Genomic DNA, 20,934 nt, shown 5'->3' on the forward strand with positions numbered 1-20,934 from the left:
ACACCTGCCCCACCCATCCTTTGCGTAGCCTCACCTGGTCTATCAGTTTCAGGTGCGTTTCCTGTAACATAACCACATCTGCCTTAAGTTTCTTAAGGTGTGCGAGTACCCGTGCCCTCTTTATCGGCCCGTTCAGCCCTCTCACGTTCCACGTGATCAGCCGAGTTGGGGGGCTTCCTACCCCCCCCCCCCCCTTGTCGATTAGCCATCACCTTTTTCCAGCTCCTCACCCGGTTCCCACGCAGCTGTATCTCCCCCAGGCGGTGCCCCCCCGCCCATCCTCTCCCATACCAGCTCCCCCCTCTCCCCAGCAGCAGCAACCCAGTAATTCCCCCCTCCCACCCCCCCCCCCCCCGCTAGACCCCCCGCTAGCGTAATTACTCCCCCCATGTTGCTCCCAGAAGTCAGCAAACTCTGGCTGACCTCGGCTTCCCCCCGTGACCTCGGCTCGCACCGTGCGACGCCCCCTCCTTCCTGCTTCTCTATTCCCGCCATGATTATCATAGCGCGGGAACCAAGCCCGCGCTTCTCCCTTGGCCCCGCCCCCAATGGCCAACGCCCCATCTCCTCCACCTCCCCTCCTCCCCCCATCACCACCTGTGGGAGAGAGAAAAGTTACCACATCGCAGGATTAGTACATAAAACCCCTCTTTGCCCCCCACATTCGCCCCACCACTTTGTTCGAACGTTCTTTTTAATAACCCGCTCATTCCAGTTTTTCTTCCACAATAAAAATCCACGCTTCATCCGCCGTCTCAAAGTAGTGGTGCCTCCCTCGATATGTGACCCACAGTCTTGCCGGTTGCAGCATTCCAAAATTTATCTTCTTTTTATGAAGCACCGCCTTGGCCCGATTAAAGCTCGCCCTCCTTCTCGCCACCTCCGCACTCCAGTCTTGATAAACGCGGATCACCGCGTTCTCCCATTTACTGCTCCGAGTTTTCTTCGCCCATCTAAGGACCATTTCTCTATCCTTAAAACGGAGGAATCTCACCACTATGGCTCTGGGAATTTCTCCTGCTCTCGGTCCTCGCGCCATCACTCGGTATGCTCCCTCCACCTCCAACGGACCCGCCGGGGCCTCCGCTCCCATTAACGAGTGCAGCATCGTGCTCACATATGCCCCGACGTCCGCTCCCTCCACACCTTCAGGAAGACCAAGAATCCTCAGGTTGTTCCTCCTTGCGTTGTTTTCCAGTGCCTCCAACCTTTCCACACATCGTTTCAGATTTGCCTCCTGCGTCTCCGTCTTCACCACCAGGCCCTGTATATCGTCCTCATTCTCGGCCGCCTTTGCCTTCACGACCCGAAGCTCCCGCTCCTGGGTCTTTTGTTCCTCCTTTAGCCCTTCGATCGCCTGTAGTATCGGGGCCAACAGCTCTTTCTTCATTTCCTTTTTGATCTCTTCCACACAGCATTTCAAGAACTCTTGTTGTTCAGGGCCCCATGTTAAACTGCCACCTTCCGACGCCATCTTGGTTTTTGCTTGCCTTCCTTGCCGCTGTTCTAAAGGATCCACTGCAATCTGGCCACTCTCTCCTCCTTTTTCCATCCGTATCCAGGGTGGATTCCCTTCTGGTTTACCGCACAGTGTTTTTAGCCGTCAAAATTGCCGTTGGGGCTCCTATCAAGAGCCCAAAAGTCCGTTTCACAGGGAGCTGCCGAAACGTGCGACTTAGCTGGTCATCGTCGCACCCGGAAGTCATGAAACATTTTCTAACCTCACTCTTTCACTCTTTGATCCTTGCGAAATGTGAAACTAGATATTCGCAAGAAGGCTTAGAGAGAATCAGGCCACTGGAGACGAAGTTGTGAGACCGGCCGATCCAGCAGAAAGCAATCCTCTGACCATCCCCATTGACTAACAGAATAAACAAAATGCAGTCCTGGATGTAATTGAGAACAGAAACAATAACAGCAGAATCCAATCCCTGTAATCAGTTGTGAACTTGTTGGTGTCACAAAGTGCGATGAATTACTAAATCTCTTCACACATTGAGGGCAGGTGAACGGCCTCTCCCCAGTATGAACTCCCTGGTGTGACTGCAGATGGCATAACCAAGTGAATTGTGCAAATAGATGTGAACGGGTGTGAGATAATGGGGATTATGGAGACATGGCTGCAGGATGACCAGGGATGGGAATTGAATATATTCCGTATTTAGGAAGGACAGACAAAAAGGAAAAGGCAGTGGAGTGGCAGTGCTGGTTAAAGATTAAATTAATGCAATAGTGAGGAAGGATATTAGCTCCGACAATGTGGAATCTGTATGGGTAGAGCTGAGAAACACCAAGGGGCAAAATAATTATTGGGCATCGTATATAGACCCCAAACTGCAGTGGTGGTGTTGGGAATGGCCTAATGCAGGAAATTAGGCTGATTGTCAAAGTTTCTATAGGTGTGTGAAGAGAAAAAGATTGGTGAAGCCAAATGTAGGTTCCTTACAGTCAGAAACAGGGGAATGTATAATAGGGGACAAAGAAATGGCTGAGCAAATGAATACATACTTAGGTTCGGTCTTCAGAAATGAGGGCACAAATCAGACACAGAAATGTTGGGGAGCACAGGATTTAGTGAGAGGGAGGAACTGAAGGAGATCAATATTAGTAGTGAAATGGAGTTGGGGAAATTGATGGGATTGAAGGCTGATCAATCCCCAGGGCCTAATAATCTGCAACCAAAGTACTTAAAGAAGTGACTCTAGAAATAGATGGTGGTCATCTTCCAAGATTCTATAGACTCTGGAACAATTCCTGCAGATTGGAGGGTGCCTTATGTAATTCCACTATTTAAAAAGGATACTGAGAGAAAACAGGGAATTATAGACCAGTAAGGCTGACATCGGCAGTGGGGAAAAGTCTAGAATCCATTGTCAAAGATTTTGTAGCAAAGCACTTATAATAATAATCTTTACTGCCATAAGTAGGCTTACATTAACACTGCAATGAAGTTCCTGTGAAAAGCCCCGAGTCGTCACACTCCGGCGCCTGTTCGGGTACACAGAGGGAGAATTCAGAATGTCCAGATTATCTAACTGCACGTCTTTTGAGACTTGTGGGAGGACACCGGAGGGGCCGGAGGAACCCACACAGACACGGGGAACATGTAGACTCCACACAGACAGTGACCCAAACCAGGAATCGAACCTTGGACCCTGGCGCTGTAAAGCAACAGTGCTACCGTGCAGCCCTAGAAAACTTAGAAAACAGTGGCAGGATCGGACAGAGTCCGCATGGATTTATGAAGGGGAAATTATGCTTGACAAATCTACTGGAAATCTTCGAGGGTGTAACTGGTAGAGTTGACGAGGGGGAGCCAGTGGATGTGGTATATTTTAAGTTTCAGATGGCTTTTGACCAAAGTCCCGCAAAAGAGATTAGTGTGTAAAATTAAAGCACATGGGATCAGGGGTAGTGTATGGAGATGGATAGAAAATTGGTTGGCAGGCAGGAAACAAAGAGCAGGAATTAATGATCTTTTTCAAATTGGCAGGCAGTGACTAGTGGGGTACCTCAGAGATCGGTGCTCGGACCCCAGATATTCACAAGATATATTAATGATTTTTTAAAAAATTTAAAGTATCCAATTCCTTTTTTCTAATTAAGGGGCAATTTAGCATGGCCAATTTACCTACCCTGCACATCGTTGGGTTATGGGGTTGAGACTCATGGAGACACAGGGAGAACATGTCTCCACACAGACAATGACCCGGGGCAGGATTGAACACTGGTCCTCAGCGCCGTGAAACAGCAGTGCTAACCACTGTGCCGCCCTATATATTAATTATTTAGATGAGGTAACAAAATGAGATGGTAGACTATTATCTGAACGGCCATAGATTAGGAGAGGGGAATATGCAACGAGACCTGGGTATCTTCGTACACCAGTCACTGAAGGTAAACCTGCAGCTACAGCAGGTGTAAAGAAGGTAAATGCTATGCTAGCCTTCACCGCGAGCGGATTCGAGTACAGGGGCAGGAATATCTTGCTGCAATTATACAGGGCCTTGGTGAGACCATAACTGGAATATTGTGTGCAGTTTTGGTCTCCATATCTGAGGAATTATGTTCTTGCTCCAGAGGGAGTGCAGCGAAGGTTTACCAGACTGATTCCTGGGATTGTGGGACTGACGTACAAGAGATTGAATCAGTTAGGATTGCATTCGCTGGAGTTCAGAAGAATGGGAGATTGCATAAAAACCTATAATATTCCAACAGGACTTGACAGGGTAGATGCAGGATAGATTTTCCCGATGGTGGGAGTGTACAGAACCAGAGGTCGCAGTCTGAGGATACGAGGTAGACCATTTAGACAGAAATGAGATATTTCTTCAACCAGAGAGGGGTGAGCCTGTGGAATTTGTTACTGGAGGAAATAGTTGAGGCCAATACATTGTATGTTTTCAAGAAGCAGTTAGATATAGCACTTTGGGCGAAGGTGATCTAAGGATATGGAGGGGAATGCGGGATTAGGCTATGGAGTTGGATGATAAACCATGATCATAATGAATGGCAAAGAAGGTGCCAGGGGCCAAACGATCTCTTCGTGCTCCTATTTTCGATGTTTCTACATAATCCCTTCCCACACTGAGAGCAGGTGAATGGCCTCTCCCCAGTGTGAACTCGCTGGTGTGTCTGCAGACTGGATAACTGAGTGAATCCCTTCCCACACTGAGAGCAGGTGAATGGCCTCTCCCCAGTGTGAACTCGCTGGTGTGTCTGCAGACTGGATAACTGAGTGAATCCCTTCCCACACTGAGAGCAGGTGAATGGCCTCTCCCCAGTGTGAACTCGCTGATGTGTCTGCAGACTGGATAACTGAGTGAATCCATTCCCACACTGAGAGCAGGTGAACGGTCTCTCCCCAGTGTGAACTCGCTGATGACTCTGCAGGGTAGAAAACTGAGTGAATCCCTTTCCACACCGAGAGCAGGTGAATGGCCTCTCCCCAGTGTGAACTCGCTGGTGTCTCAGCAGGGTGTATAACTGAATGAATCCCTTCCCACACTGAGAGCAGGTGAATGGCCTCTCCCCAGTATGAACTTGCTGATGTTTCCGTAGGGTGGATGAATCAATGAATCCCTTCCCACACTTGGAGCAGGTGAATGGTTTCTCCCCAGTGTGACTGCGACGATGAATCTCCAGCACAGATGGGGCTCCGAATCCCTTCCCACAGTCCCCACATTTCCACGGTTTCTCCATGTTTTGGGTCTCCTTGTGTCGCTCCAGATTGGACAATCAGTGGAAGCCTTGTCTACACACAGAACGTGTGCACTGTCTCTCCTCACTCTGAATGGTGTGATGTTTTTTCAGGCTGTGTAACTGGTTTAAGCTCTTCGCACAGTCAGTTAGGGGCTGGTTTAGCACAGGGCTAAATCGCTGGTTTTGAAAGCAAACCAAGGCAGGCCAGCAGCACGGTTCAATTCCCGTACCAGCCTCCCCGAACAGGCGCCGGAATGTGGCGACTAGGGGCTTTTCACAGTAACTTCATTTGAAGCCTACTTGTGACAATAAGCGAGTTTCATTTTCATTTTTTCATTTCACTGGAACTCTCTCACTCGGGTGTGAGTTGTGTGGGTCTCGGTGCTTTTCCAGTCACGCTCACGTTTAAAATCTTTTGAAGCCGACAGATCGGACAAACATTTCTCCTTCTTGCCGATGATATTCAGAGCCCGATGATATTCAGATCAGAAGGAATCAAGTGAGTTTGTCACATCGAGACGTGATGTTTGAGATTTCTGTCTGTAATTCCTCCTCTTCCAATATCCTTCAAAAACAATTTACAAAAGTCATCATTGTTAGTACAGGATAGAAATTCAGAACAGACAATCCTATTTCAATCGAACATTATTTACTCTCTTGTTTCAAAAAGCTCTAAATCTCCATCTCACACACTCTCCCTCCATTCTCACTCTGCTGTATCTAATATTCACCCTCCCAATTCTCCTGAAGGTGCTGATTCATGTTGATTGACAGATCCAAGCTCAGCTCACTGCTTCCTGAACAGGACACAGAGATTAGATTAGGAGCAAGAGTAGGCCATTCGGCCCACTGAGTCTGCTCAACCATTCAATGAGATCCTTGGCCGAACGATCTCAACACCATTTTCCCCACACAATCCCCATATCCCTCGACATCTTCAATATCGAGAAACCTGTCAATATTTGCCTTGAACATACCTGATGACAGAGGCTCCACATTCCTCTGGGGTAGAGAATTCCAAAGCTTCACCACATCCTCGAGTGAATAAATCCCTCCTCATATCAGCTTTCTCTCTATTTTCCTACCTGATCCCCATAACCCTTAACTCCATTGTCAATAAAATATCTGCCAACCTTGTGCTTCAATATATTCAATGACCCCCAGATCCAACTGGTCCCTGTGGTAGAGAAATCCAAAGACTAACAACCCTCTGAGGGAAGAGATGACTGGAAATCTATAACGTAGCCACAGTCTTATATTACAAGATGAGAAATAATAATAAATTTACTTTTATTACAAACTGTAAATAACATATCTAATCTGGACCATGCAACAAAACAGACATATCTCGGTCCATTATTAATTTAATTGCCCTGAAATGTCAGCCATCTCCTGGGGAACCCACCGGTTTAATTGTGAACATTAGGAAAGAGACAATCCTTTTTTGAAATAAATTTAGAGTAACCAATTTTTTTCTTTTGCAATTAAGGTGCAATTTAGCGTGGCCAATCCACCTACCCTGCACATCTTTGAGTTGTGGAGCTGAGACCCATGCAGACACAGGGAGAATGTGCAAACTCCACACGGACAGTGACCCAGGGCCGGGATCGAACCCGGGTCCTTGGCCCTGTGAGGCAGCAGTGCTAAGCACCATGATTTTTGTCAACCTGTTAAGGCAATGTTTTTCAAACTTTTTTTCCGGGGACCCATTTTTAATCAACCGGCCAACCTTCGGGACCCAACCCGGCCGACCTTGACAACCCACGCCGGCTGACCTTCGCGACCCACGCCAGCCGACCTTGACGACCCACGCCGGCTGATCTTCGCGACCCACCATTTTCCCTTACCTTGTTTGCAGCTGACAAAGGGAGGAATCGCAATTGCATCCAAAGCCCGTGATGTCAATGTTCAGGGGGTGTGACCTACTCTCTGCCTCCCTTCAGACATGAAGAATACATAGAATTAAAAAAAAAAAATCTTCTGCATCTTTGATTGCGCAAATTCGCTGGTAACAGCCGGTTTTTTTTTTTACAAGTTCGGGGGCGGGGGGGGGGGGGGGTTTATTTGATAAAGTTTCACAGGAAAAAAATGCAGAAACTGAAAATGTTTTCATCCTCTAGAAATTGGAGTTTCATCACATTTCACCCAAACATTACAATTAAAAATGTTAAAAAATAAAAGACACTTAAAAATCAATCAATTAATTGATAAAGTTTCCAAATACAACCTGCAGGCACTTGGAATGTTTAAAATCAAGATTAAAAACGCTGACATTCTTGGTTGAAGTTACAGTTGCGGTGAAACCATCGTTGGATCATTCGCCATTAACATAGAACATAGAAAATACAGCACAGAACAGGCCCTTCGGCCCACGATGTTGTGCCGAACCTTTGTCCTAGATTAATCATAGATTATCATTGAATCTACAGTGCAGAAGGAGGCCATTCGGCCCCCTGAGTCTGCACCAGCTCTTGGAAAGAGCACCCTACCCAAACTCAACACCTCCACCCAACACCAAGGGCAATTTGGACATTAAGGGCAATTTATCATTGGCCAATTCACCTAACCCGCACATCTTTGGACTGTGGGAGGAAACCGGAGCACCCGGAGGAAACCCACGCAGACACGGGGAGGACGTGCAGACTCCGCACAGACAATGACCCAAGCCGAAATCGAACCTGGGACCATGGATCTGTGAAGCAATTGTGCTATCCACAATGCTACCGTGCTGCCCTTAAGAACAAATAAATCTACACTATATAATTTTCCCGTAATCCATGTACCTATCCAACAGCTGCTTGAAGGTCACTAATGTTTCCGACTCAACTACTTCCACAGGCAGTGCATTCCATGCCCCCACTACTCTCTGGGTAAAGAACCGACCTCTGATATCCCTCCTATATCTTCCACCTTTCACCTTAAATTTATGTCCCCTTGTAATGGTGTGTTCCACCTGGGGAAAAAGTCATTCTTGGAGAGAGACTTCCACTTCATCATGTAGCCATCTGGGATGGCCACTTCCAGAATACAAAATGGATGCTCGCAAAGAACATAGGGAACTGTGGACAATACTAGAAAACAAGTAGACACAGAGCCTGAATGCATATTTGGGAAACAGCTCGCAGACGGAATTGAAACTATGGGTCGATTAGCACATTGATGGTCCATCTCCGGGGAACAAAGGAAAGACACTCGGGTAACCGATACTGTTTCAGACATCCCGGCGCCAGTTCCCCAACCAAAAAGCACAAACAAAGCAAGGCCAACCAAAGACATGCCCAGCCATCAGGGCACCCACCCCTTCATTTGTCAAGATCGATAACAGTGATCGAGAAGCGGCCCAATTAATTGGGACTAAGTTTAAGACCCGCCTAAAAGCACGCAAAGCCCCTTCAAGTATAAGAATGAACCCCCACGAGAGAATCGCTCTCTTGGAATTGGCTCTCGAAGCGGAGAGACCCTTCCACCAGCATCACCAGAAGCAACTCAGTTCAAAGTCAACGCTCGCTACCAGACGGACGACCTTAGCTGGTCTCCTTCGAACTGTATACCTTCGAACCCAACAGCCTCAGATTCGAACAACAGCCATTGTTCCTCTGACTAAGTGGGCACCCGAAGTTAAGTATAGGCGTTAGCATTAGAGATAGTTTATTTGGTAGTACTGTTGTGCATGAGTAGATCTTACTGTGTGTGTAAATAAATTATTAAAAGTTGGCTGCTGCGGCTGTTGCACACGTATTTGCGTGTTTGGGAGCGCCGTGACTGACGGCTCCGTGCCCCCCCCGACACCTGCCCACAACCCACCCGCGGGTCGCGCCCCCGACTTTGACAATGCCTGTGTTAAGGAGACGGGTGGGGGAGTTGGAAACATTTTGTGGAGCCGTGAACCTTCGCGTAATTTTTTTTCTCCCAATTAAGGGGCGATTTACCGTGGTTCCAGGTTGGGCTCAAATCATCAATGAGGACACTGATCTCTGGCAAGGAAGGAAACCCTGGCAGGTGGGCGGGGAAGATTCACAAACACCCGCTGGAGGCCCCAAACCCCCAATAAGACCCATTGATTTTATTGTCAGTCTGCAGACAGGAGCTGGAGAACTGAACCCAGGCAGAGGAGAGGGAGGGAGAAAACTGGGAGTGGAGGCAAGAAATGGTGAAATGGGTTTGGATTTCAGCCCAGGGAGGAGGGAGAGTGTGTGGGACGTGGCAAAATGTTCCAGAGAAACTAGAATTATCTGTTCAGAATTTCTATCCTGGACTGACAGTGATGGCTGTATTTTTTTAAATTTAAATTATTACAAAAAAAATTTAGAGCACCCAATTCTTCTTATTACCCCAATTAAAGAGTAATTTTAGTGTGGCCAATTCACCTACCTTGCACATCTTTTTGGATTGTGGGGGTGAGACCCGCGCAGACATGGGGAGAATGTGCAAACTCCATACGGACAGTGACCCAGGGCCGGGATCTAACCCCTCGGCTAACCACTGCCCCTAGTGATGACTTTTGTAAACTCCTTTTACAGGATATTACAAGGGGAGGATTTACAGATGGAAACTCAAATCAAACTTCACATCAAGATTTAACAGAGTCACTCCATTCATCAGGACCTGAATATCATTGGCCTGTGAATGTGGAAGAAGAAATGTTTGTCTGTTCTGTCTGTAGGAAAAGGTTTTCAAGATCAGTGTGACTGCAAAAATACCCGATACACACGCGACTCGAGTGAGTGTTCCAGTGAACTGACTGTGGAAAGAGCTTTAACCAGTCACACAGTCTGAAAAAACATTACACCATTCACAGCGGGGAGAGACCGCACACATGCTCTCTGTGGGGACAAGACATAAACTGATAGTCAACGTGGAGTGGGACAAGGATACCAGCAGCTTGCTGAAACCATGGAAATGTGGGGACTGTGGGAAGGGATTCAGATCCCCATGTGAGCTGGGGACTCATCACCGTAGTCACACCGGCGACAGACCATTCACCTGTTCTAAGTGTGGGAAGGGATTCACTCAGTTATCCGAGTGAGGATTCACCAAGATGTGGGAGCTGGCTGGTGAGGAACTGAGCGGCCTTTCATAAGCTTCAGGCTGCTCTGTGTAAGATAGGAGTTTGATTCGGGATGGTATACCCGGTAAAGCTGCAGCTCGCATAGGAGTGCAAAGACTTCCATTTTGAGACACTGGAGGAGGAGAACATTGTAAAACATGGACTGGAGTCCAGTTATCTGTATTAGACAAGATCTACGTTTCCTATGGGATGGGTGTTGTTATTTCCTCTATATAGTTTTGATATTTTCTGATAAAATCTGTTTTTCTGTTTGGGGTGAAGGGAGATTTTCTTTATGAAGCACAATGTAGACATATAGGGGGTGGGGAGGGAGACGGGTTAGCTACCTGATGACTAAAGAACTGTTTTTGTTTTACTCTGAGTGTATGGGTACGTGTGTGGCAGCCATCTTGGGTGGACTCTTGGCCTGTACAAAAGATAAAGAAAAGCTGTTCAATAGCAGATTATAAAAGGATTATGGGACACAGATTTATGATTGTGAGCAAGATCTACAGGGGAGGTTTTACACAGTGAGTGGTAATGATCTGAACTCAATGTTTACACACAAAGGTCGATAATCTCCAGGTCCGAATGGTGCTGTCAGAATTTGATGTGAGGATTGGTTGTGAGTTTCCTGTCTGCGAACCCCTTTCTAAGCCCCTGTGAAAGAAGTTTACAAAGGCATCACTGTCAGTCCAGAAATGAAATTCAGGAAAGATAAATATTTCTCCTGGTTTGAGTTTGCGGTGTGTAAATCCTCCCCTACTAATCCCCTGTAAAAGGAGTTTCCAACATTAATCACTGTCAGACCAGGATAGAAATTCACAACATTCTCCCCTCCTGCTTCCTGGTCCAGGATGACCGCTCACCCCCCCCCCCCCCCCCCCCCCGCTGCACAGTGACCCTCTTGTCCTTGATTTGAGGGTGTTGTCTACTCAGGGTTGGGAGTTTCTGCCTTGGGTCTTCATGTGACTGAACAGAGCTGCAGAGCTTCGGACACATGGGACAGAATGTCCAATGAATCATAGAATTTACAGTGCAGAAGGAGGCCATTCAGCCCATCGAGTCTGCACCAGCCCTTGGAAAGAGCACTCCATTTAAATACACACTTCCCAACCTATCCCCTCAACCCAGTAACCCCACCCAAACCATTTTGACATTAAGGGCAATTTAGCATGGCCACTCCACCTAACCTGCACATCTTTGGACTGTGGGAGGAAACCGGAGCACCCGGAGGAAACACACGGAGATAGTGAAATGAGAGTGCAATCTGGAGAGCAGGATTGTCTTCCTTTTCTTTCCATCTCTGCCACCGCTTTGCATCATCAATAAGACATTGGGACTCAAAGACTAATCCAGTTTGATGGACAAGTTGTCTCCATTCTGAACAATGGGGAACAAGCTCCTCCCACTCATTGAATCATCGCCCCGACAAAGATGACAATCGCGCATGCGCCCTGATGCACATCCAATAAAGATGGCGGTCGTTACCCCGAGCCGAATTTGAGGAGCTGCAGCCCCGCTCGGTACAAACTGGGTCCCGTCAATATTTCCGCGGGTTGCGGCTTACAACAGCTTTATACAACGTTTCCGCCCACCGCCGCGATCTCTCGCTCCCTACATGTTGTTAAACGCCACTTACCAATTTCGGATCTCAAGAAGACGCCCTTCTGCTTTGTCATTACCCACACTGCGCATGCTTCAATCACAGCGGACCCCGCCCCTCAATCTTTCCGATTGTTTGGAGGACCAGCCGCTCCCGGTCGGTCCTCCAGACCCGCCCCCCTCTTCCTATTGGTCGGGAGCTGCCGTCAATCACCCGGGCATTGTGACGGTTACAGATCGTGAGAGCGGCCACAGGCTCAGTCTGACTCTCTGATTGTCCAATAATAACAGTGAGAGTCTCAGTGGGACAATCAGACAATAATAGTGGGGATGGGGCCCAGAGGAGAAACAGCAAAGGATTCACTCACTTTGAGAGTAACAAACACAGTGCCTGTTCCCATAATAAGAGTCAGGCTGCAGTGTGTGAGTGAACACATCATTGGATCCAATGTAGAATCATAGAATCCCCTCAGTGCAGAAGGAGGCCATTCGGCCCATTGAGTCTGTAGCAACCCCCTGAAAGCGCAACTAACCTTAGCGAATTCCCCACCCTATCCCCACAACCCCTCCCAGTGACAATTTAACACAGCCAATCCATGTAACCTGCACATCTGTGGACTGTGGGAGAAAACCAGAGCATCCGGAGGAAATCTATGCAGACACAAAGAATGTACAAACTCCACATAGAGAGTGACCCAAGATCAGAATGAATCATAGAATCTACAGTGCAGAAGGGGACCATTCGGCCCATCGAATCTGCACTGGCATTACCTGATCTGGCCAACTCACTGAAATGTGGTTAATTCTGAATTGCCTAGCAAGCCACTCAGTTTAAGGGCAATTAGGAATGGGCAACCAAGCTGATTTGCCCGTGACACTCACACCCCATAAAGAATAGAGAAAATCAAAGGGCTGTTTCCAGTGCCGGTTTCAAAGGAATCAGTACTGGGCCCTTCACTCCTGGTTTACATCATTGATTTGAGAGTAAATGTGGGAACATGAATAAGATGTTTACCTGTGACACAAAAATGGTTAAACACTTGATAGTGAGGAAGAAAGCTGGAGGGAAAACAAGGCAAAGGATTACATGATAAATGGCAGGACAGGACTAGTTAGGCCAGAGCTAGATTCCTGTACACAGGAAGATTGCACTCGAGAGAGTAGAACAAAGAAAAGTACAGAACAGGAACAGGCCTTTCGGCCCGCCAAGCCTGTGCCTGTCCGTCTAAACTAAAATCTTCTACACTTCCTGGATCCGTATCCCTCTCTTCCCATCCTATTCATGTATTTGTCAAGATGCCCCTTAAATATCCCTGCTTCCACCACCTCCTCCGGCAGCGAGTTCCAGGCACCCAATACCCTCTGTGTAAAAAAAACTTGCCTCGTACATCTCCTCTAAACCTTGCCCCTCGCACCTTAAACCTGTGCCCCCTAGTAATTGACTCCTCTACCCTGGGAAAAAGCCTCTGACTATCCACTCTGTCTATGCCCCTCATAATTTTGTAGACCTCTATCAGGCCACCCCTCAACCTCCATCATTCCAGCGAGAACAAACCGAGTTTATTCAACCGCTCCTCATAGCTAATGTTCTCCCCATACCAGGCAACATCCTGGTAAATCTCTTCTGCACCCTCTCTAAAGCTTCCACTTCCTTCTGGTAGCGTGGCGACCAGAATTGAACACTATACTCCAAGTGTAGCCTAAATAAGGTTCTATACAGCTGCAACATGATTTGCCAATTCCTATACTCAATGCCCCGGCCAATGAAGGCAGTCCAGAGGGGATTTACGAACATCAGCCAGAAATTGACAATGTTTGCTCTGAGGAAAGTTTGGATAAACTGGGGCTGTTTTCTTTGGAACAGAAAAGACTGAAGAGAGACCACAATGAAATTATGAAAAGCAGCCTGGTAGCTCAGTCGGCAGAGCATGGGAGTCTTAATCCCAGGACCGTGGGTTCAAGACCCACTCTGCGCGCTTCAGCTTCTTTAATCAGAGAACATGGAGCGGAACTGTTTTATGGGTGGCACAGTAGCACAGTGGTTAGCACTGATGCTTCACAGCACCAGGATCCCGCGATTCAATTCCCACTTGGCACACTATGTGCGGAGCCTGCACGTTCACCAGTGTCTGTATGGGTTTCCTCCCACAAGTCCCAAAAGACGTGCTTGTTAGGTGAATTGGACATTCTGAATTCTCCCTCTGCGTACCCGAATAGGTGCCAGAGTGTTACTACTAGGGGATTTTCACAGTAACTTAATTGCCGTGTTAATGTAAGCCTACTTGTGACAATAATAAAGATTATTCTAAATGTATAAAATTCTGGGGGATCATGGTGGCACAGTGACTCTGTGCCTGTGTGCTGGGGACCCGGGTTCGATCCTGGCCCCGGGTCACAGTCTGTAAGGTGTTTGCACATTCTCCTATTGTCTGTGTGGGTTTCACCCCCACAACCCAAATTTGGGGCAGCATGGTAGCATTGTGGATAGCACAATTGCTTCACAGCTCCAGGGTCCCAGGTTCGATTCCGGCTTGGGTCACTCTCTGTGCGGAGTCTGCACATCCTCCCGGTGTGTGCGTGGGTTTCCTCCGGGTGCTCCGGTTTCCTCCCACAGTCCAAAGATGTGCAGGTTAGGTGGATTGGCCATGTCAAATTGCCCTTAGTGTTGGGTGGGGTTACTGGGTTATGGGGATAGGGTGGAGGTGTTGACCTTGGGTAGGGTGCTCTTTCCAAGAGCCGGTGCAGACTCAATGGGCCGAATGGCCTCCTTCTGCACTGTAAATTCTATGACTATGTACAGGGTAGGTGGCTTGGCCAAATTAAATTGCCCCTTAATTGGAAAAATATATAAATTTATATATTTTTAAATTTCTGAGGGATCTAAATAGATTGGATAGGAAGGTCCAATTCCCTTTGGTTGAGGGATACATATAAAAGGGGGCAGAGATTTAGGGAAGGACTAGGAGGTTTAGAGGGTGGTGAGGATCTGTGACATGCTGCCGGAAATGATGGCAGAACCCCTCATAACATTTATAAAGTATTCAGATAGACATTTGAATTGATGTAACTTAAAAAGCTACATACCACAATCTGGAAATTGAGATTAGGCTGACTACCTATTTTGTAGCCACGATGAGCTGAATGAAATGCAATAGGAACAACAAACTTTAATAAAATCCGGGATAGTAACTCACTACTAACAAGGTCAGCAGTTTGCCCAGTTTAGCTGCCAAGTATGCTAATGCGGTAATTTTAAAATTTACCTGCATACATAAGAGTACAACAGCAAATTATTTAACTTCTCCAATGTGATCGGTGTAATTAGTCTCAAATTTAACCTGCAATGGTCATTATAAGTTTCCCAGTCACTCTGATATCTGAAATCTTTATCCACGGACAGAACAGACAAACCATTTTACCTCCCAATGATATTCAGGTCCTAATGAATCGAGTAAGTCTGTCAGATGATGATGTGATGTTTGGTTTGAAGTTCCCGTTGGCAAATCCTCCTCTTCCTGAAGGAGTTTCCAAATGAATTTCACTCTCAGTCCAGGAGAGAAATTCACAAGATTCTCTCTTCCGGCTTCCGGGTCCAGGACGGCCGCACATGCGCCCTGCAGTACCTGAGAAAGAGGCGGCCGCGCAGGCGCCCTGCGGCATATCGACCCCGAAACAGATGACAGTCGTCAACAGGGACCGTTCAGAGAGAAAAACACCGATGCGGCCGCCCCATTCGGTACAAACACCGAACTGTATCAAACGTGCCTGAACCAATTTATCACCCCTAGGAACGTAACAGAATAATGGCGGATAAGCCTACCAGGAATGCCCGGCGCGGATGAATACGCCCCATCTCCACCACAGGAGCCAGAACGCGCAGGCGTCCGAATGTCCCGCACCCGGAAGTCGCCTCTCTGTGGAGCATGCGCGGTGCTGCTCCGGGCTGAGCGCAGCCGCAGTGAGAGTGAGTGCGGCTCCCAGAGGCTGAATGCGATCCGCAGCGAGCGGGGACAGTGGTGAGAACCCAAACCCCCCAATAAGACCCATTGGTTTGATTGTCAGTCTGCAGACAGGAGCTGGAGAACTGAACCCAGGCAGAGGAGAGGGAGGGAGAAAAGCAAAGAGATGGTGAGATGGGTTTGGATTTCAGCCCAGGGAGAGTGTGTGGGACGGGGATTTACAGCTTTAGGGGACCAAAAGAGAGAAACTAGAATTGTCAGTTCAGAATTTCTACCCTGGATTGACAGCGATGGCTTTTGTAAACTCCTTTTACAGGATATTGGAAGTGGAGGATTGGCCGACAGAAAACTCAAACCAAATATCGAGATCTGACAGATCACTCAATTGATTAAGAGCTCAATATCTTCATTCTTTGAATTTGGAAAGAGAAGTGTTTGTTCTGTTTCAGCAGTGTGACTGCAAAAGCACCGAGACCCACCCCCAATGAGAGTTTTCCAGTCCACTGACTGTGGAGAGAGTTTTAACCAGTCACACAGCCTCAAAAAAAGTATCATATCATTCACTGCAGGGAGAAATTAAACGCTTGTTTGTGTGTGGACAAAGCTTCAACCGGGAGAGACATAAAGACCCCTCACAATGGAAAAATTGTGGAAATGTGCGGACTGTGGGAAGGGATTCAGTTACGATTTTTCACAGTGCTCAGCAAAGGTTTATACCAACAAATAGGAAGGACGGTAGAAGGAGGGAAAATTGACCGTGGATATCTAAGGAAATAAGGGAAAGTATCAAATTGAAGGAAAAAGCATACAAAGTAGCAACGATAAGTGGGAGACTAGAGGTCTCGGAAATCTTTAGGGGGCAACAGAAAGCTACTAAAAAAGCTATAAAGAGTAAGATAGATTGAGAGTAAACTTGCTCAGAATATAAAAACAGATAGTAAAAGTTTCTACAAATATATAAAACAAAAAAGAGTGGCTAAGGTAAATATTGGTCCTTTAGAGGATGAGAAGGGAGATTTAATAATGGGGGATGAGGAAATGGCTGAATAACTGAACAGGTTTTTTTGGCGGTCTTCACAGAGGTAGAGATGGGCAAGCTAATGGGACTAAAGGTAGACAAGTCTCCTGGCCCTGATGGAATGCATCCCAGAGTGCTAAAAGAGATGGCTAGGGAAATTCCAAATGCACTAGTGATAATTTACCAAAATTCACTAGACTCTGGGGTGGTCCCGGCGGATTGGAAATTAGCAAACGTGACACCACTGTTTAAAAAAGGAGGTAGGCAGAAAGCGTGTAATTATAGGCTAGTGAACTTAACTTCGGTAGTAGGGAAGATGCTGGAATCTATCATCAAGAAAGAAATAGCGAGGCATCTGGATGGAAATTGTCCCATTGGGCAGATGCAGCATTGGTTCATAAAGGGCAGGTCGTGCCTAACTAATTTAGTGGAATGTTTTGAAGACATTAGCAGTGCGGTAGATAACGGGGAGCATTATACATTCATCCCCCACTATCTGGCCTGCGAAATCCTACAAACTGTCTTGGCTTGGTACAATTCACACCTCTTTAACCTGGGGTTACCCCATCTCTGGATCTGTAAAGATTTAATCACCTGCTAATGCTCGCATTCCAAGCATTGTTTGGCATCTTTGAATTTGTCTATATATGTGTTTCTGGAACAGACCTCTTCATTCACCTGAGGAAGGAGCAGCGCTCCGAAAGCTAGTGACATCGACACAAACCTGTTGGACTTTAACCTGGTGTTGTACGACTTCGTACTGTGCTCACCCCAGTCCAACGCCGGCATCTCCACATCATGGCCATCTTTATTGGAATGAGTGTGCACCATGGCGCATGCGTGGTCGCCATCTTTGTCGGGGGCAACGTTTCGATGAGTGGGAGGAGCTTGTTACCCATTGTTCAGAATGCAGCCAACTTGTCCATCAAACTGTTATCACCCTTTGAGTCCCAATGTCTGAATGATGGGGCGGTGGATTGATGGAAAGAAAGGGAAATACATCCTCCTCTCCTGATCCCAATACCTGATGGTCTCAACATCTGTGGTTCTGTCCACCCATGGCAAAAACTCAAGACCCTGAGTAGACGTCATCCTCAAATGAGGGACTGCTGATGACGACGAGGGGCAAAGTATAAGCGTGGAGAGGGCAGTACAGTGGTTAGCACTGGGACTACCGCGCTGAGGACCCGGGTTTGAATCTTGGCCCTGGGTCACTGTCCGTGTGGAGTTTGCAAATTATCCCTGTGTCTGCGTGGGTTTCACCCTCATGTGCAAGGTTGGTGGATTGACCACACTAAATTGTCCTTTAATTGGAAAAAGTGAATTGGGTACTCTAGTTAGTTTAAAAAAATTATTGGACAATCAGCCTGAGCCTGTGGCAGCTCTCACCATCTGGAACTATCACAATGTCCAGGTGATTGACAGCGGCTCCGGACCAATAAGAAGAGTAGCGGGACTGGAGGACCGACCAAGCGCAGCTGGTCCTCCAACCAATCGGAGTTAATGAAGGGCGGGGCCAGGCTGTGATTAAAGCTGCGCAGTATCAGTAATTGCCCCTTAATTGGAAATAAATAAATACAAAATAAATAATTGGGTCCACTAAGTTTTTTTAAAAAGTTTAGCGGGGAGCATGAACTGGACTAGGGAGCAGGAGAAGGGAATGTTGGGAATTTCTATCCTAGACTGACAATCATAGAATCCCGACAGTGCATAAGGAGGCCATTCAGCCCATCAAGTCTGCACAGATCCTCTGAAAGAACACCCTACCTAAGCCCCCGCCCTGTTCCCGTAACCCCACCTGACAAACATATCTTTGGGCATAAGGGGCAATTTAACACGGCCAATCCACCTTTGGACTGTGGGAGGAAATTGGAGCAGCCCGAAGAAATCAACACAAACAGGGGCAGACAGTGACCCACACAGACTGTGACCCAAAAGGCCGGAATTGAATCCAGGTTCCTGGTGCTGTGAGGCAGCAGTGTTAATCGCTGTGCCACCGTGCCGCCCCACACAACGGTGGATTTGGGAAACTCCTTTTACAGGAAGTTAGAAAGGGAGAATTTACACAAGACAAACCCAAACCACAAATTTATTTTCTGAATTCCATTTTTGGATTGACATTGATACCTTTTGTAAATTTCATTTTCAGGGTATTAGAAGAGGATTTACAGACCGGAACCTTGAGCAAACTCTTATATCACAATGTGACAGCTTCACTCGATTCATCAGGAAGTGAACATTATCGTCCTTTAAACGCAAGTGTTTGCGTTTCAGGTCATTACCATTCGCTGTGTTTACACACTCTCTCACACACACCCTCTCTCTGTCTCTGCCTCTCTCCCAAATGCTCTCCGTCCCGCACCCTCTCTCCCGTACCCTCTCTCTCTCGCATCCTCTCTCTCGCTCGCACCCTCACATACTCCCCTTCTCACACAACTCCCCCTCTCTCACACACACCCCCTCTCTCACACACACTCTCCCTCTCTCCTCCCAAAGAGGTGAACCAGTTGTTTTTTATGACAACCCAGCAGTTTTCGTGGTCACCTTTTCCCAGTGCCGGCCCCACAAATGTCCAGATTCATTCAGCTCAATTTCACAACCTGTCTTTGTGTTTTTGTGCGTTCTCTCTCACACCCTATTTTCTGTTTTGAATCAATTTCGCAGAGTATCAGAAGTGAAGGAACTTCAGTCAGGAAATTCAAACTAGACATCACATCAAGATCTACACTCACCAAAACGTTTGTAACATAAACATCATGGGAGTTTGAAGATGGAAGGAAGATGCACCGTTCACAGTGGGGAGAAACCGTACTCGTGTTCTGTGTGTGGACAAGGCTTCAGTCGATCATCTGGCCTTTCGAAACATAAATGCAGTCACACCGGGGAAAAACCTGGGAATGTGGGGATTGTGGGAAGGGATTTGATTATCCATCCAAGTTGAAAATCCATCAGCGCATTCACACTGGGGAGAGACCGTTCACCTGCTTCGAGTGCGGGAAGGGATTCATACACACATACCACTTGCAGACACACCAACACATTCATGCTGGGGAGAGGCCATTCACCTGTTTGCAGTGTGGGAAAGGATTTGCTCATTCCTCCAATCTGCTGAGACACCAGCGAATTCACACTGGGGAGAGAACATTTAAATGTCCAGACTGCGAGAAGTGTTATAAGAGTTCTTGGGAACTGATGTCCCATCAACGTGTTCAAACCGAGGAGGCCGTTCAGGTGCTTTCACTGTGGGACTGGGTACAGGCGATCATCTGACCTCTCTGTACATCAGCGAGTTCGCACTGGGGAGAGACCATTTAAATGTCCAGACTGTGAGAAGTGTTATAAAAGTTCTGGGGAACTGATATCTCATCACCGTGTTCACACTGATGAGAGGCTGTTCAGGCGATCATCTGACCTCACTGTACACTAGCGAGTTCACACTGGAGAGAAACCGTTCACCTGCTCTGACTGTGGGAGGGGATTCACTCAGTTATCCAACCTGCTGATGCACCAGCAAGTTCACAAGTAACTTCAGTGATTGGAGCTCGCTGTTAATCACATCCTGGACTGGAACATGTTCATTGGGGTCAGTTCCTGCTGATGTTCATAAACTCTAATCCAGTTACAAGGAATTAAATTCTGAATAAAAATCAAGTCAAATCAATTTGAGTTAAACAAAGTGTGTTGTATCTTTTTAATATCGCTAACACAAGTTAGTTCCTTTTGAAGGTCTCCTTCTCCCCATCTCCTCCATCCTCACCTCCAATAACAAGTGTGAGGCGCTCTCACAGCTTCTTTGTCACTAAGGTTAAGACAATCCGATCAGCTGCCTCTGCTGCTTTCCTCCACTAACCTACCGGACGAAACTGTCTCTAAAGCCCATTTTTGTCCAAGTTCTGAACTTCCATCTTTCTCCATTTTCTCTCCCGTCAGAATTCACCTTGTCCATGAGACCCCCGTTCTGCTCGATTGATAATTCCCATAAACTGCTGACATCCCAACTTCTCCATGTGAGCTGATATTGTGAACAGCTCTCACTCTCTGCTGGTACTGTCTCTCTCAGCATTGAATCCACTGTCATCACCCATCCTAAAAAAACACTTGTT

General features: G+C 47.2%; 2 long non-coding RNA genes across 4 annotated transcripts in view; one reads left to right on the forward strand and one right to left on the reverse strand.

The window, feature by feature from the left end:
* Positions 1-20,492, forward strand: part of LOC140419326 (uncharacterized) — a 304,049-nt gene extending 283,557 nt beyond the window's left edge. Inside the window, exons 1-3 of one of the 2 annotated variants that reach the window (XR_011945704.1) lie at positions 15,889-15,982; positions 18,981-19,105; positions 19,496-20,492. This is a non-coding gene — a long non-coding RNA (uncharacterized lncRNA). Of the gene's footprint in view, positions 1-15,888; positions 15,983-18,980; positions 19,106-19,495 lie in introns of those variants that run through there. The other variant, XR_011945703.1, reaches the window with a different exon arrangement.
* Positions 1,140-15,439, reverse strand: LOC140419317 (uncharacterized). Of its 2 annotated transcripts, none has more exons than XR_011945697.1 (3): positions 15,274-15,439; positions 7,050-7,139; positions 1,140-5,767 (listed from the first exon to the last, which is right to left on the reverse strand). It is a non-coding gene; the product is annotated as an uncharacterized lncRNA (long non-coding RNA). The 2 variants fall into 2 exon arrangements; XR_011945698.1 differs by lacking the exon at positions 15,274-15,439 and adding an exon at positions 11,892-12,355.
* Positions 20,493-20,934: the final 442 nt, after the last annotated feature.

The sequence above is a fragment of the Scyliorhinus torazame genome, chromosome 5 (assembly GCF_047496885.1).
Source record: "Scyliorhinus torazame isolate Kashiwa2021f chromosome 5, sScyTor2.1, whole genome shotgun sequence".
NCBI classification, from domain to species: domain Eukaryota; kingdom Metazoa; phylum Chordata; class Chondrichthyes; order Carcharhiniformes; family Scyliorhinidae; genus Scyliorhinus; species Scyliorhinus torazame.